The sequence below is a fragment of the Bombus bifarius genome, unplaced genomic scaffold, assembly GCF_011952205.1.
Source record: "Bombus bifarius isolate JDL3187 unplaced genomic scaffold, Bbif_JDL3187 scf7180000008240, whole genome shotgun sequence".
NCBI lineage: Eukaryota > Metazoa > Arthropoda > Insecta > Hymenoptera > Apidae > Bombus > Bombus bifarius.
Window position 1 is genome coordinate 803800 of NW_022884534.1, and position 14686 is coordinate 818485.

At 30.7% G+C, this 14686-nt stretch overlaps 1 long non-coding RNA gene across 1 annotated transcript; it reads left to right on the forward strand.

The window, feature by feature from the left end:
* Positions 1 to 5743: 5743 nt before the first annotated feature.
* LOC117211732 lies at positions 5744 to 9548 on the forward strand. The gene is made up of 3 exons (XR_004488313.1): positions 5744 to 7687; positions 8364 to 8775; positions 8944 to 9548. It is a non-coding gene; the product is annotated as an uncharacterized LOC117211732 (long non-coding RNA).
* The last annotated feature ends 5138 nt before the right edge of the window (positions 9549 to 14686 follow it).

A 14686-nucleotide genomic window follows, 5' to 3' on the forward strand; every position in this document is an offset into this window, starting at 1 on the left:
TTTTTATCTCCTTTTTAATACATTTGTACAATATTTTTATATATTCAATTATACATATTTTATTTTTTGTATATTTATAAGGATACAGAGATACAATTATATTGTTGAATTTATAAATCTGCAATTCTAACTTAACTGTATAAAACAAATTTATTATGGCAGCTAGTTCAGTCTTTTAAAATGCAGTTTGTGTTAAGATGACAATTTCAGATGATCAAAAAAGAAGTTACTAACAGACTGAAATTATTTTAAACAATTAATTCATGTAGACACACAGAATATTTTTTAACATTTAAATTTATGAACCTACATAATTTTAATATCCTATACGCATATTTACATATTTATATTCGAAATATTAAAAGAAATTATAAAAATTACTAGAACTAGAATTAGTTCTTAGGTTATTAAAATTAAATAGAAGATACTAAAATTATCCTAGCTAAATCGTCGTTAAATAACATGATCGGTCAACTGTGAAATTGACGAATCGTAAAGGAATCGTAATTGAAATCATGACTGAAAGTTCCGTTAGCGTAATTCTATCCCCATCTTCCGTATTTTATCTTGGTAGGGAATTAAAGAAACCAGACTATAGCCGGAAGTAGTTCGCGCTTCAAAGGGTTCAAATGTAAGTAATATCGGCCATAAGTATTAAGACAACTCTTGATACTTAGTTAGACGCATTTCACTGTTTTTATTTTTGTTACAAATGTGTTATTTCACTCGCGTTACCTATGTTTTATAAAGTAAAAAACTAAGTGAAATAAAACTTATTTGAATTATTTAATAAAATCTTATGGGTCGACAGAGGAGGTACTACTATTTATCGTTCACTGTCACGCGTTCCTACATTCTTTTGCTTATGTATGTGACACTTTCGGGCAATACGCGTGCTTAACTTTACGATTGTGTTGGGTCTGCTAACAACCAATCAGGCTAGTATTTCTTCCACAGGACTTTCTTTGAATTCAGCAGTATAACTAAGTGTCTTAAATATGTACATACCTATGGTCAGCAGTGCATAGTAACGTTTATCGCCGATTTTGGGCCTGAGTCAACAAAACGTATAATACAGAACACACTGAACACTTACACGTGAACGTGAGATACATACGAAAAACGAGGGAAAATTAGGCGATTCTTTCTATCATGTAGAATCTAATCAACGAACTTTCTTCGTAAGTGAAAAACTTGTGATATTGCAAATCAATTTCATTGTGTTTAGGTCGAGAGATGTAGAGCGTGTGATTTAAAATTTCGTGACTATAGCTAAACAGAAACTTTTCTTTTTTATAGATCTTAGGTTAGCTTCGTTTTATTATAAAACGGATAATCAGAAGTATGAGTTGATTATTGAATTTATTGGTGTTGATTTTCGGGATTTTAAATCACATAGCTGATAAGTTGGTGTGTTTTCTATAGTCATTCCATACGACATTCCTTGTATTGAAATTGTGTGGGTACGTGGATTCACTTTTCCATTTATGTTTTCCATGAAATTGTGAGAATATATTCTCTTGGTAAATTTTGTTAAAATGCTTTGTATTTAGGTAAAAGATAAATTTAAGTAACAGATAAACAATGATGTGGATAACAATTCATTGTATTCTTTTTAAAAAGATTATAATGAGTAGTGTGCTCATGCAATTTCATTTTTCACGTATTTGGTAACGTTTACTCTTATTGAAGCGTCGGTTGCTAAATATCAAAAGAATATACAAAGCACTCTTAACAATAGTAAATATAATTACCAACGATAATCGTTGTGACCATAAGCAATAAAATACTCAAAACAGTAAAGGTTAGGAACAATTAGTTGGACTACAATATTGGACTACATATATTTGTATTGTCTTTATAGTCATGTTTATTCGTTCAATTATTAAGTTCCATAACCTAAAATTAATTTACAATTATAACATGTGATTTAAATCATCCAAAAGCTAGATAATTACAAATAAATAATAATTAAATTACAGTTTCTGAAGATAGTGTGAGTGTCGATCGACGCTTCAAGAGAAACTATTCGCGTTCTACACCGTGGTTTTTCTACTCTTCCAATTTTGTACTTCCAAGGTGTATAAGATATTTCAAAAACATTGCTTTCTCAATTTTAAAAGAGACATTTTCCTCCGTATAAGCATCTCACCGTCAGAGAAGGAAAATAGTTTTCTACGTCTGCTCTTGTAATTTGAGCCATTTCTTTCGGAACACAGTTGTTCAAGCGCAAACAGGCAAACGTAAAAAGATACGAGCGGTCATACATTCACGCGTATATTCATTATTATCTCGTGCACGCACTTTCAAGTTTGCATGCTCCAGTTTCTTCGTGTTATATGAATCTTCATTAAAGTGTCTTAGCCGTTAAGAGGAAAGCAAGGCCGAAATACAGAGAGAGAGAGAGAAAGAGAGAAAAAGAAAGAGAGGAAGGCCAGGACGAATTTGATTTCCATAAAATCACACGAGGGCGCGTATATTTTTCCCGAATTCTGTCCTCTGGATGAGTGTTTTCTATTCCTAAAACTGCATTTTATTGGTCGTTGAAAAAGTTCGTAGTGCTTTTATTATAAATAGAGTATAGATTTTTATGCATTTATGGAAAATTTGGAAATGCAACAGCAATATATAAAATGTCCAAAGTATAGTATCCTCTACAATATTTAATAGATAAAACAATTTCTTATTCAAATTGCAGTTTCTTAATTATATTCGTAAAAATGTGAATTTGCATAAATATACATAGTCTGATTATGTATTTCTTTCAAATAATAAAACGAATAAATATTATTCGAATAAATATCATTCTTAGTTGGATACTAAAGTGAATTAAATATCGAAAATTCGTTAATGAAATAATCTTTCTTAACTTTCGCTACAAATTTTCCGATTCTTCAAATACAAATTATACAAATGTAAATATAAATTATAAATTACAAGTTTCTAGATGTTTCAATTCAATTCGAGTTTGTTTGCTTTTATCGTAGTTGAACGATGAAATGATAGTGATCCAGATGGCAGATCGATCGACAATGCTCCGCACAGGTCTGTTCGATAGGACAAATGAACATTAAATTTAAGATAATTAGTCGATAATTAATCGAAATTGAAGTCACGTGTGAAGCAAAGAAGGTTCGGACCAAGTCCAGATCGGTTGATCTCGATCGTACAAAAATAAATTAGAAAAACAGACAAAAAAGAGTGAAAACTGGAAGAGACGAGGATAAAGACAAAGCGATAAAATGTATAGATATAATCATTAATATATTATTGTATTAAATTATATATATACAAACATGCATATACATATATGACTGTTATTTAGATCGAATTCTGGAACTTGGTCAGCATTCTCAGTGTTCCCGACAAAAATGTACTTACGACAAAAGGTGATAAGATTCATTATTATATTCATAAAATTAAAAATAAAGAAAGCTTTTAATATCCAATACCATTTTCGTTCATTTTCCAGGAAGATATCCACTGAAAAATACAATTTTCAATTTCTCAAGAATACAATTTTTATATTCAACACTGAAATTTTGTATCCTTTACAAAATAAGAGCAAAAAAAGAAAGAGAAAAAGCATGACAACATCAGATAAAACGATTTTTCAATATATTTCCTTTACAAATCACAATCTCTTTTCTTTGATCTTGTAAGTAAATTTCAAAAATACAATAGAACATTTTTTTGGAAAGTTATTTTTCAATTACATCTATCATTTCTCTACCGACATGCCATTGAGAGAACTACATTTCTTTTTATGCTAATTTGAGCAATTTTTGGTATATACAAATATGCGATAAGCCGGTTCGTTGAGTCGTCAGTAAAGAACGGCATCTGGAATGGCGAAAGTGAAACTATAACTGAAGTTGTGAGTATAAGACCCATAGGATGCTGACTCACATTTCCATTTTTCATCCCTCTCTTCGAGAATTCCTTCGGTACAGTATGACGCACTCCGCTAACACAATTTCCTTTGTTACGATCGTCCGAGTATAAAACTAACAGGATTTGACCCAATTTGTTGGTTTTTTGTTAATAGAACAGAAAAGAATAAGCAGGCTGTCACTATTAAAAAGGAAAAACTCCTTTCGATTTGTAGAGGAAAATAGCAACCAATTAGATCATTACAGTACTTATTAATTATTTCAGCAGCAATTATTAATGTATTAATTATATTTTCAAAAGAAATAATACTTTATATCTATTACAGTTGTTTTTTTTATTAAAAAGATTATCTTATCGAAATACTTACTTAATTGATCCAAGTGCTTTTATAATTTCTATGCTAAAATATTAAAATATTTATTTTATAACAAAATAATACGAATAGTTACTTGTAAGAATATCTCAATTTCTTAATGCCTCTCTTGACATTGAGGAAGCGGCTATTATTTAAGAAACTTTAAAGACACATTTCAAACCAGTTTCTTGATGACCACGAAGGATTCTTCATTCATAGGAAGAAGATCCGTGTTACCTGAGTGTCCTAGACCTTGCGCGAGGGTGAAAGTCGAGGTCGAGATTGACTCGGTGATTTGGATCTCATTGAGGAAGCATCGATCCAGCTGTCTAAGTACAGATATTTCTCCTCGGAAAGTATTAAATGACTAGGATAGACGGAATTTAATTCCTATGATAAATTAATTTATTTAATGAAATACCATATTCTGCATTAATATGTACATATTTTCTTACTTCTAATTTGAAATGAGAAAATAAAAAAATCTGTAATTTCTGTTATTAATTTAAGTACTTCTTTTTTCTTTCCAATATAAAAGTCTTATAATAAATTGATTTATGTATTGGAACATGATTTTTGTATAAAGATATTTCTTCAATTTATTGAAGAGTATTATTTTAGCTAGAAAACTTAGGTTAAAATATTACATTAAATAAAAAGAGGATAAAGAACATGAAAAACGTACTACAAAAAAATTTTTGCAGTGTCATCATCATCAAAAAAGTCAAAACATATTGCATAGCTGCCAACAACCACTTTTCCTCTAACCAAACACTTTGAAACCAATTCCACCATCCAAAAAATCACATAACAGGTATACATTATAATTTTCATATATCAAGTAAATTATATAGTAACTTTTCCACCTATACGTTCAATTTCTAAGTGAATAAAACGATAATAAACCGAAAAAGACAAATGTCACATTTTGTCACCGTAACAGTATTTTAAACAAGCAGTGGATCATGGATAGAAAGAAACTTTCACGACAGGAAGAGATATTTTGCAACTTGTGAGAACCTGAATTCGCTTTTTTTTTATGCTGTGGGCCTGGTGGCCATGTTCGCCCGGCTGAAATTTTCATATACCAATAGAAAGTTATGAGTACGTCCAGTTTTCACGATTCCACGAGCCGGATTCAACGGATACGTCGCGACAAATCGTTCTCTATCTCTTTCCATCATTCCTCCTGACCTGGTAATCGTGATTTTCTAAATTGTTTGCTCTCCAGTAACACGTCTGTCTCGTCTAGTCGCATTCTTGTAATTCTGTTCCTGCGAGCTGGTCGATTACTTTGATTTTTTGTAACTTCTGTAGAGAATATTTGATACCAGAGAATTATTGCAGTATAGTAGAGAGTAAATTGTCAGGAAAAGATTGATAATATTATTATCAATTAATGGACAACAATTTTGGATAAAGATTTTTTTTATAATAGGTAAATATAATATTAAAGTGGAGGAAATTTAATATTAAATTGAATGTAAGTATGCAATAGTCCTTTTATTCTTTGATCTTCTTTTTTATGTTTAGTATACCATATCATTTTTGCTATATATATGTACTTCATATTTGTATAGAAAGTGATTTTTGGAGCTTCATCTGCGTGCAAATGTATAATAGTGAATTCATATAGAAACTTCTTTTATTTATTCATAATAATAACTTTATAACTTTAATAACTTTATAAATTGTCAGTTATAGGAGAAATCAACTTTTTTATCAATTAATGGCCAATGCTAATTCCTAATAATTAACAAACACATTCTGTGTCAGTTTAATTAATAAAATATTAACAGTCTCATAAAAATTCTCATTACACAACCTTATCATGGAATTTTACTTTGCATCAAAGTAAGTCTCAAATTTAATTCATTTCAATTAAGAATTATTATTTAATCCTATTACCACTTTCTCTCTATACAGAAGTTTTCTGTTTCCAATAAATTTTCCTATTTTTTAGGAACATCTACCCGAAATTTCCGATATCAAGAAAGACACTTTTGATCCTTATACCCTTTTAACCCATTAACCTCAACTTGTAGGCAGCCAAATTGGTGATTACTCAATAAGTGTATAACTAGCAATAAATCTGAAGCTTTAATATTGGACATTTTTGTATATATTAATATACTATGAAAAAAATTAAAATTAATACGGTATCCAAAGAGGTCGTATGATATTTTGTATGAAATACAAAAATTGTTAAAATAAATATAAAAATTGGGTACTTTGCTATTCGATTGCTCATGCATTGCTAGGATTGAAGAGATTGGAGAGTTCTTATGATTCCCATAACCTCTACAAAGAGAAGTGGGTTTGATTCAACAGAAATGTGAATGTGAAAGTAAGATTCCATTGCACCGATTCTTATTTATCTTTATACATACGTATGGATAAACACACGAGAACAGAACCATAGATATTTTTACACGTTTCAGCGGACGAACTCATTCGAGGACTATTCCACGGAAGTGATTAGAAAACTTTCTTCACTGGCCGTGACCTCGATCCGATTGACGTTTCGGTAACAACGAGCTAGAAGGCCAGATAAGGCGAATTAGTGGCCACCACTAAGTTGCAACAGAGATAGCACATTGGTGATATGAGAAAGTCGTTAGTGTTTAGTTCTGTGGAGTTCCTTTGTTCTATTGGATTTTTATAAAGCAGTCTTTTAACGTTCTCTTGATTAGGATTTATGAGTGTGAAATTTCAACAAAAGAAGCTCGTTCCCAGAAATTGATGGAAGGTAAAATGAAAAATAGCATCAAGGTGGTAGGTTTCCATGAATAACTTATTTTTCATCTACTCCCCATTAATGTAGCTTATAGTGAATTGTTTCTTTTTGATAAATTGATGTAAAGTGAAATGAAACATAAAATGATGGTATCATTCTTTTGAAAGAGTGATTATAAGGTAATTTTATGTTGTAATTTTCACAGCATTGTTCACGCTATCTAACATCGTTGAAGATTGTAGATCAATTTTATTTCTCATTTTTTACAAATTAGTTAATAGTTGATTAGCTAACGTTAAAAATTCAATCTATACATTCAATTTAGATCTCAAAATTTGAATTTTTTCAGTGGTAGAAATTAAATGAGATATTTTTCGTTAACAAAAGGAAGACTTGGAATTATAAGGAAGGAAATAAAATAGTAATATCGATAAGAGAATTGTAAAAGAGAAATCAATTGAAATTTGAAAGTTTCCAAAATTTACAATGTTGAACAGTAATATGTTAAATTATAATGCAATGTCATTAAATATTCAACAATCGCCGATGACATGGTCATCATATGCTTACGAATCTGTCACGGTATAATCAAATATTATTCAATGTCATGGAACGTGACTCACATGCGAATGTTTTATTACATGTGTATTAGGCCATTCAGGGAACGATGAATTATGTTTTGAATGCACCGTAATAGTCTCGTGAGTAGAACTTTAATGCAATTTCTATTTATGCTCAACAAAATATTATTTGATACCTGATTCAAGTAATCACAGGATCGTTTATTTTATGGTATTTTATTTTATCAAGATTAATGTTTTAATAGATTTAATTTATTATTTGTATTTCAAATTTAGTTTTTAATTAAACGCTACGTTTTAATTTTATATTTATACGTAAAAATATTTTTTATTCTGAATAGAGTTAAACTATTCAAATAATTTTGAACAATAGTAACATTGTAACATTAAATACTATATTTATAAATAACGCTATCTCTCATAATTTACAACATAGTGTTATAAAGATACTAAAAGAATGTAAAAGAATTGTGCAATTGGCAATGCAATTTTACTCCTAGATATAAGTCTAATCTCGTAACTATCTGTATCGTGAAATGTCGACTTATACGGGTCAAGATCTTTCCCATGAGAAATTTTTATCTATTATTAAGTGTAACCTATCCCAGTATGTGTGTACTTAAGTAAGCAAACATGCCTAACTACAAAAATCATTTTTTCAAATCTTTCTCATTCATATATTTTTAAATACAATTTTCATTTATATATAATAACATTTTTATTAGCTCTTTTTATTATTATCAATGATATATTTATTATTAAACAAATTTTTCATAGATTTTTTATGAATTTTTAGTTAAATCAAAGTTAATCTTTTGATAAAGAAAGACAATATCCTCTTTTGATTGGGTTGTCCGTTTGCAAAAATCGTCCTAGATATTGGAAACTCATCGCAAACAAAAGTTTAATGAAAACCATGAATCAGTCTGCGACAGAAATCATAAAAGCTCGATCAGATGCTCGAGATTCTTCGCGAAGAACGAACTTTCCGCAAACAGGATAACCCTATGTAATGGAATGGTAATTGAACAAGAATCCGTTCAGTTTTCTTCTGCCTACAGCTTCGTCAAGACCGAGAATAAATTATACGTTAATCGTGTTTAAAAACAACATTCATAAAAACGAGTTTCTATACTAACAAATTGCCTAACAATGCTCACCATTACTTGGATTTCTTTTCTTTGTTGAAGAAAAATTACAACAATTAGGTTAAGTAGTCGTCTTAGAATATTTAGATTAGAAGGCTATTTAGAGATCTAACAAATTCTCTTATCTTCCATACTTCCCCCTTAAGAAAATATATGTGACCTTAATCTATATCTTTTATATTCCAAAGGATTATATTTTCATCCAATAATCTTATAAATATATTGCAGATATTTAGAAATAGATGTGAAGAGTTGTAAATAACAATTAGGAACGGCAATAAAAGAATTGAAAAATAACTAAAATATCTGTATTGCTACTATAACAAAATAATAATAGGAATACAAACTATTAAAAAAGGTCAAACGTAAGTAAAATCTCACAGTTCTTCGTTAGTCCATACTATTGTTCTCCATTTCCGTAATTGTTATTTGCCCGCATATTTCAATTACACGCGCAACGAGCGCGTGACGCAATACGAATTAAAATTCCAAGTCGAAGGTTTCACGTTATGTGATCCACTTTTCGATGAACATCAGACGAATTTCGTTACCCAAGCAAATTTTGCTGAGAAAGGGTGTAACAGTCGAATCGATTCCATACAAGGAAGTTAGAGTTTAGCATTGTTACGCGACTGACCTTTATCGTAGCTGAAATTCCGTCTGAGTTTCTCACGGGGTGTGTATTTTGTATTTTGAACGCTAGAGCGTGTGTTTGTGTTGTAACGCTAGAACTGCCAACCTATAATGTGTACCTAAATATGTTATACATAGTTAATTAATATTAAAGCAATATGTTGATAACATATAAGTATATATAATCAAGTTCCTGTACCAATAACAGTAAACTTTAATATTATCAAAAATTTTGGTAGTTATAATATTAATCTACGTACATATGAAGAAAAAACGTTTCTTTATAGATAAATATGTGAGATATAATAAACTAGTACATATGTTATGTATATTAGTATTATAGCATGTAGTATTTATCCTCAAAGCTTAATTATTTAATAAAAGTAGATTTGTATACTCTAGTCATCAGAAAAGAAATTATTGTGTTATATGACCTAACCTACATTTTATTGTAGCTTGACTGAAATTTCCAAAAAGTTTTCTGTTGCTCGAGTAGGATAATCTGCCGATAAAATATGATACGAAGAAATCTGATTATGGCTACATTGTGTTTATTAATAATTGTATGGATTTTACTTATATTCTATCACATATTTGATTATTGCGTGCAAACTGCACTACTGTAATTATGCAAGATACTTTGTTTTAAGGAACGGATTGTATGTATAGAAGTTTCTTATGTATGAATAATGAAGATGGATTAAATATTTGTTACTATGTCGTTATATGGAACAACTCCATAATTCGTGTCGAGGTAACAAATACTTTATACCTTAAATATTAAAGATTCATGATGCTTTTGAGGTATTTGAAACTGTTTCGTAACACATATCTAGATAAAGTAGCTAAATTATTTGAGGTACTCAAGGTTACTAAATATATACTGTATGTTAGTCACTAGTAGTTGAAGTATCTAAAATATGCAAGTGTTATATCCAAATATCTCATGCATCTAAATAATGAAGATATAGTCGCGCACAAAACTAAATGGGCAGATGATGGAAATAGATATCAACGAAGTTACGTTAAATTCAGCTTGTTTACGTAAATATTAATTTCAGTTATTGATTAAATAATCTATGTACTATAAGGATATATGATAAATAAAACTTAACTATGCAACACTAGCAGTAGTCCGATTAAACCTCTTCAATACCTAAGTACTTCCACTATTTGTTCACTTATTTTACCATATCTCATATCATATCTCATAGAATACCTATGATATTTTCAATAGAAGTTTCTATTTTCACATTAGAAAATATTTATTAAAACACATAACACTTTCAGGCTAATGTACAGTTCTTCATTACTACATAAACCCAGTTCGTCACCTATTCGTAAACCCAATCATTGGTCATATTAGAAGGATCGCGACGCGGCGCTACGAAGGATGCTTATCGAGCTCGAGGAAGGTTTACCCTGACTGTCCCTGACCCACTTCCGGTCAAGTTCATTGCTCATCCACGGCGCGGCGCGTTGACCTCACCTTGTACGCGTGCCGATCTTCTCTCTTCCTGATTCTTTCCCCTGCTCTTTGCTTACCTGTCGCTATTCAATTTGTACGCCTACGAATCTCCAGAACCAACATACGACGATGGTGGTAACTAATTCATTCTATTCAGTGTATCCGAATCGTGAAAATGGCAGAGTAAAAAGGAACCTCATCCTTTTTTTATAATTTAACACACAAATAAATATACGCCTACAAAGGCAGAATTTAAGATGTTCGAAAAATTGAAAAATCCAGAAGATATGTAAATATGGATCCTGGTCATGCTCCTTTTTTGTGCTTATGGTCGTGTTTCAATGCGGTGAAAGTTTTTTGCGGCTTCGAGAACTGCACAAGTTACGTAAAATACTTTTTAAGGCTGAACAATTTGTGTGAATTTTATATACCTATTCGCAGAGATATTTTGTTGTCCTGCGATGTCGTTTTTTGGTTAATAAGTATTTTATTAGATAATAAATGAGTTAAGGGAAGAAGTTCCGATACTAGTTTTTTATTTTCAGGTTAACAGAGATTCTAAAATATGATAGATCTTGTTCTTGCTAACCAATCATATAAGTTAAAGGCAACACGAAAATTTTTAATGGTGGATTGTAATTGGGAAGCATCAGTTTTAGAAAGTATCTTTCACTATGACTCATTCTGCTTTTTCCATTTTTATTCTTCAGAGAATTGAACCATATCAACTACACATTTTTATAGAAAACAACAAATCACTGAGGTAATAAAAAACGATAATGTATAGAAACTCAATCTTTAAAGTCAAATAAAGCAAATGGAAATATTTTATTACAGCAATTAGTATCTGGAACAAGGTAATTACAATCTCATCCTTTACGATTTACCGATTCATTGATCGAGGTCAAACATAACATCATATTATAATGCTATGTAATGATCGCATATTAATATAATATTAATTGTTTGATCCAAATGTAACTTATTTCAAAATATTTTCCATATCTTTGAAATTAGGCTTTAGTAATGGTTATGTAAAAAATTACCCGTGACCTTGACAGTGTATCTCAAGATCATTAACCTCAGAGAGTTAAGTCGTTTCGTAAATAATTATCAAGCAATTAAGTCATACATTTTTTTCTAAAGAGTAGTATTTTATCCAGAGAAGCAAGACAGATTTACCTGGCCTTTTTTTACCAAGATGGCGTTGTAACACGCGTTAAAAATGCACCATGAAAGCTAATTAACGTAATTGCCTCTTCCGTTCGTGGTAAGGCGATGAATGCGTGTAACGCGCTTCACTTAAGGTACATAGTTGTCAATTCAAACTTTAATCGTTTAAAACGAGTTGATACACGAAGATAATATTCATTCGAGACAATCAAGTGCAATCAGCGCAGTTCAACGGTAGAGTTCGTCGACGTTAGTGTAATCACGAAAACAATAATGAAGTAGTCTGTAATTTTAGTTGAAGAGGTTAACATTCTTGCATGCCATAACTTTTCGAGCTATACTTCGTTATTACCTAAATTAAACAATTCTCGTCGTCTCTCTCTTCGTTATATAGCTTTTAATACAGTTTAATTGGAATGTGGCACAGTAGCGTGCAATTTTTGAACGTAGAGTAATATCAAATGCTATCTATGTACATGTATACAATATTTCTAAGTTTTATTATATAATATATTTTTTAAATATAATGTCTTTAAAATATTTTTGACAAAACTTGTTACACAATTTCTTACTATTTTCAGAACATTTTATGATTTGTTTTTGAATTTAGAAATGGAACTCTAGGAATTCAGTTGGGAAAAGTAGAATAGGTTTGCTTGTGGTCACATGGTCGGACATCAAGTTCTCTGCTTATAAATTATTCTCTACAAGGAAACCTAGAAATTTCTTAAATTTACATTTCAAACTTTTTGAATTTGTAGCCTAATTTTAAAAGAATTTCAACTTAAACTTTTTGTAATTAGTAACTTGAATTTTAAAAATCTTTCTTTCTCAAAATCAACCACTTAAAAAATCCAAATTTAATGATCAAAGAATTGAATTAACTATTAAATTGGACGACGCAAAAATTACTGGAACTATTCTACGGTATTACAGTACTAAAAATTTAATGATACATACAACTATTAATTAAGAACATAAACAGGTCGTTTCATTTTTTTATAACAACTTCTTCCAGCGGTAGATACCCGTAATTTTATTGTTTCCTTAAGGTAGTCGCAAATTGTATTTTTTTTCTTTTCGGGGGCTTCCAACCAAGGTTGTTAGTAATATAGAAAATGGAAGTTCTGTGAAAAGCATCAAACACCATTTGTAAAATATTGTCATCACTCTTAAAAGATCATGTTGCGTTACGTGTTTGCAGAAACGAGTCTCTATGGTGCAATCGTAATTGAATGAACAATGATGGAATACTTGAAATGTTTGAGAGAATATGAATGGATGAAAAGATGATGGATATTGTCGTGGGAATGTCTGCAGAAAATGAAACATGGAAATGTCCTTTCCTTTTGAAGATTATGTATTGACAGTTAAACTTCTTAAGTAAAATGTAAAACAAAATTGCAATTTCGCACTTAATCTTATATTTTATCAATAATATGATGTCACATCTATCGCCCAGACAAACTTAAGAAACAACCTAAACTGTGTGGCCAGGGAAAGGAGTTCCTAGGACATTGGAAATAAGGTTGATACGAAGGTGGATTATTAAAGTAATTACAGAGAAAGAGCAGTAGGGGGCTGGGCACAGTGGAGGAATTTGTCTCGCTTTCACCTACGACGATCCCCAAAGTGGAGGCAATGTTGTCACAGATAGAAAAATCCATTGTCTTCGCAATCAATTAGATTCATGATGGTAATACATCGTTTCTAGGACTTCGTGTATCCTCCAGATGTAACGCAATACGGGCGAAGAATGGGATAGGAATAGAAAAGGCCAAGCTTGACGTCCGATTGTAATTTTGTGTAATTCCATGGAAGCTTTCTAGTACCAGGAGGAAGAAAGGCGGTTAGTTTGATGGGCTGGTTGCCTCAGGTTGTTTCCGTGTGCCATCGCGGAAACACGTTCACCAAAATTAGCTTGCACGATACGACTTCCTTTTTTCCTTTTAATCCTAGCTTTTCGCTTTCGGTTTCGCTAGAAGTTTGTTGGAGATAATGAAGAAAAATGATATAGACTTTCAGGTTATTTTTGTTGGTTACAAAGTTCATTAATTAGGAGTTTTATTGACGGCCCCTCTCGCTGGGAAAAGAGTAAAACTGGTTGATAAAGGACATGAGATATGGTTGTCTTTTTTTATTTAGAATTTGTGGAAATGTATTAAAAAGTAAAATTAAGTTCGATGTAGCAAAACTTAGGAGAGATTAAATTGTATAATGATAGAAAGAGATAATTAGAGTCATTGGTTAGAAACATCAGCAATTTCATAAGAGCGAGATCTGTTAACGGCGTTTAGTGAATTGTTTTATATGTAAGAAAAAGAAATCGATTCCCTATAATATAGATATGATATACGTAGAAAGTCAAAAGGAAGGGAACGAATATAATGAACACAGTAAAAGAAAACAAAGTTGACAGAGAAATTGAGAGATATAGCAATGAAACTAAAAATACTAAAAAGTATAAAAGATATCGGGAGAAAAAATATAAATAAAAATAAAAAGGAAAAGAAATTTGATAAAAACAATCTAAAAATCAATAAAATGGAAACAAAGAATGGACGAAGAAGACAAAATGAAGATAAAGTATGAAATCCAAACTGACGAAGGGAAGCTTTATCATTGTTAGGTTAATCTCGCAAGGATACCTGGTAATCCGTTCTAATCAGCAAACTACATTCGATCGATTATCCGTAA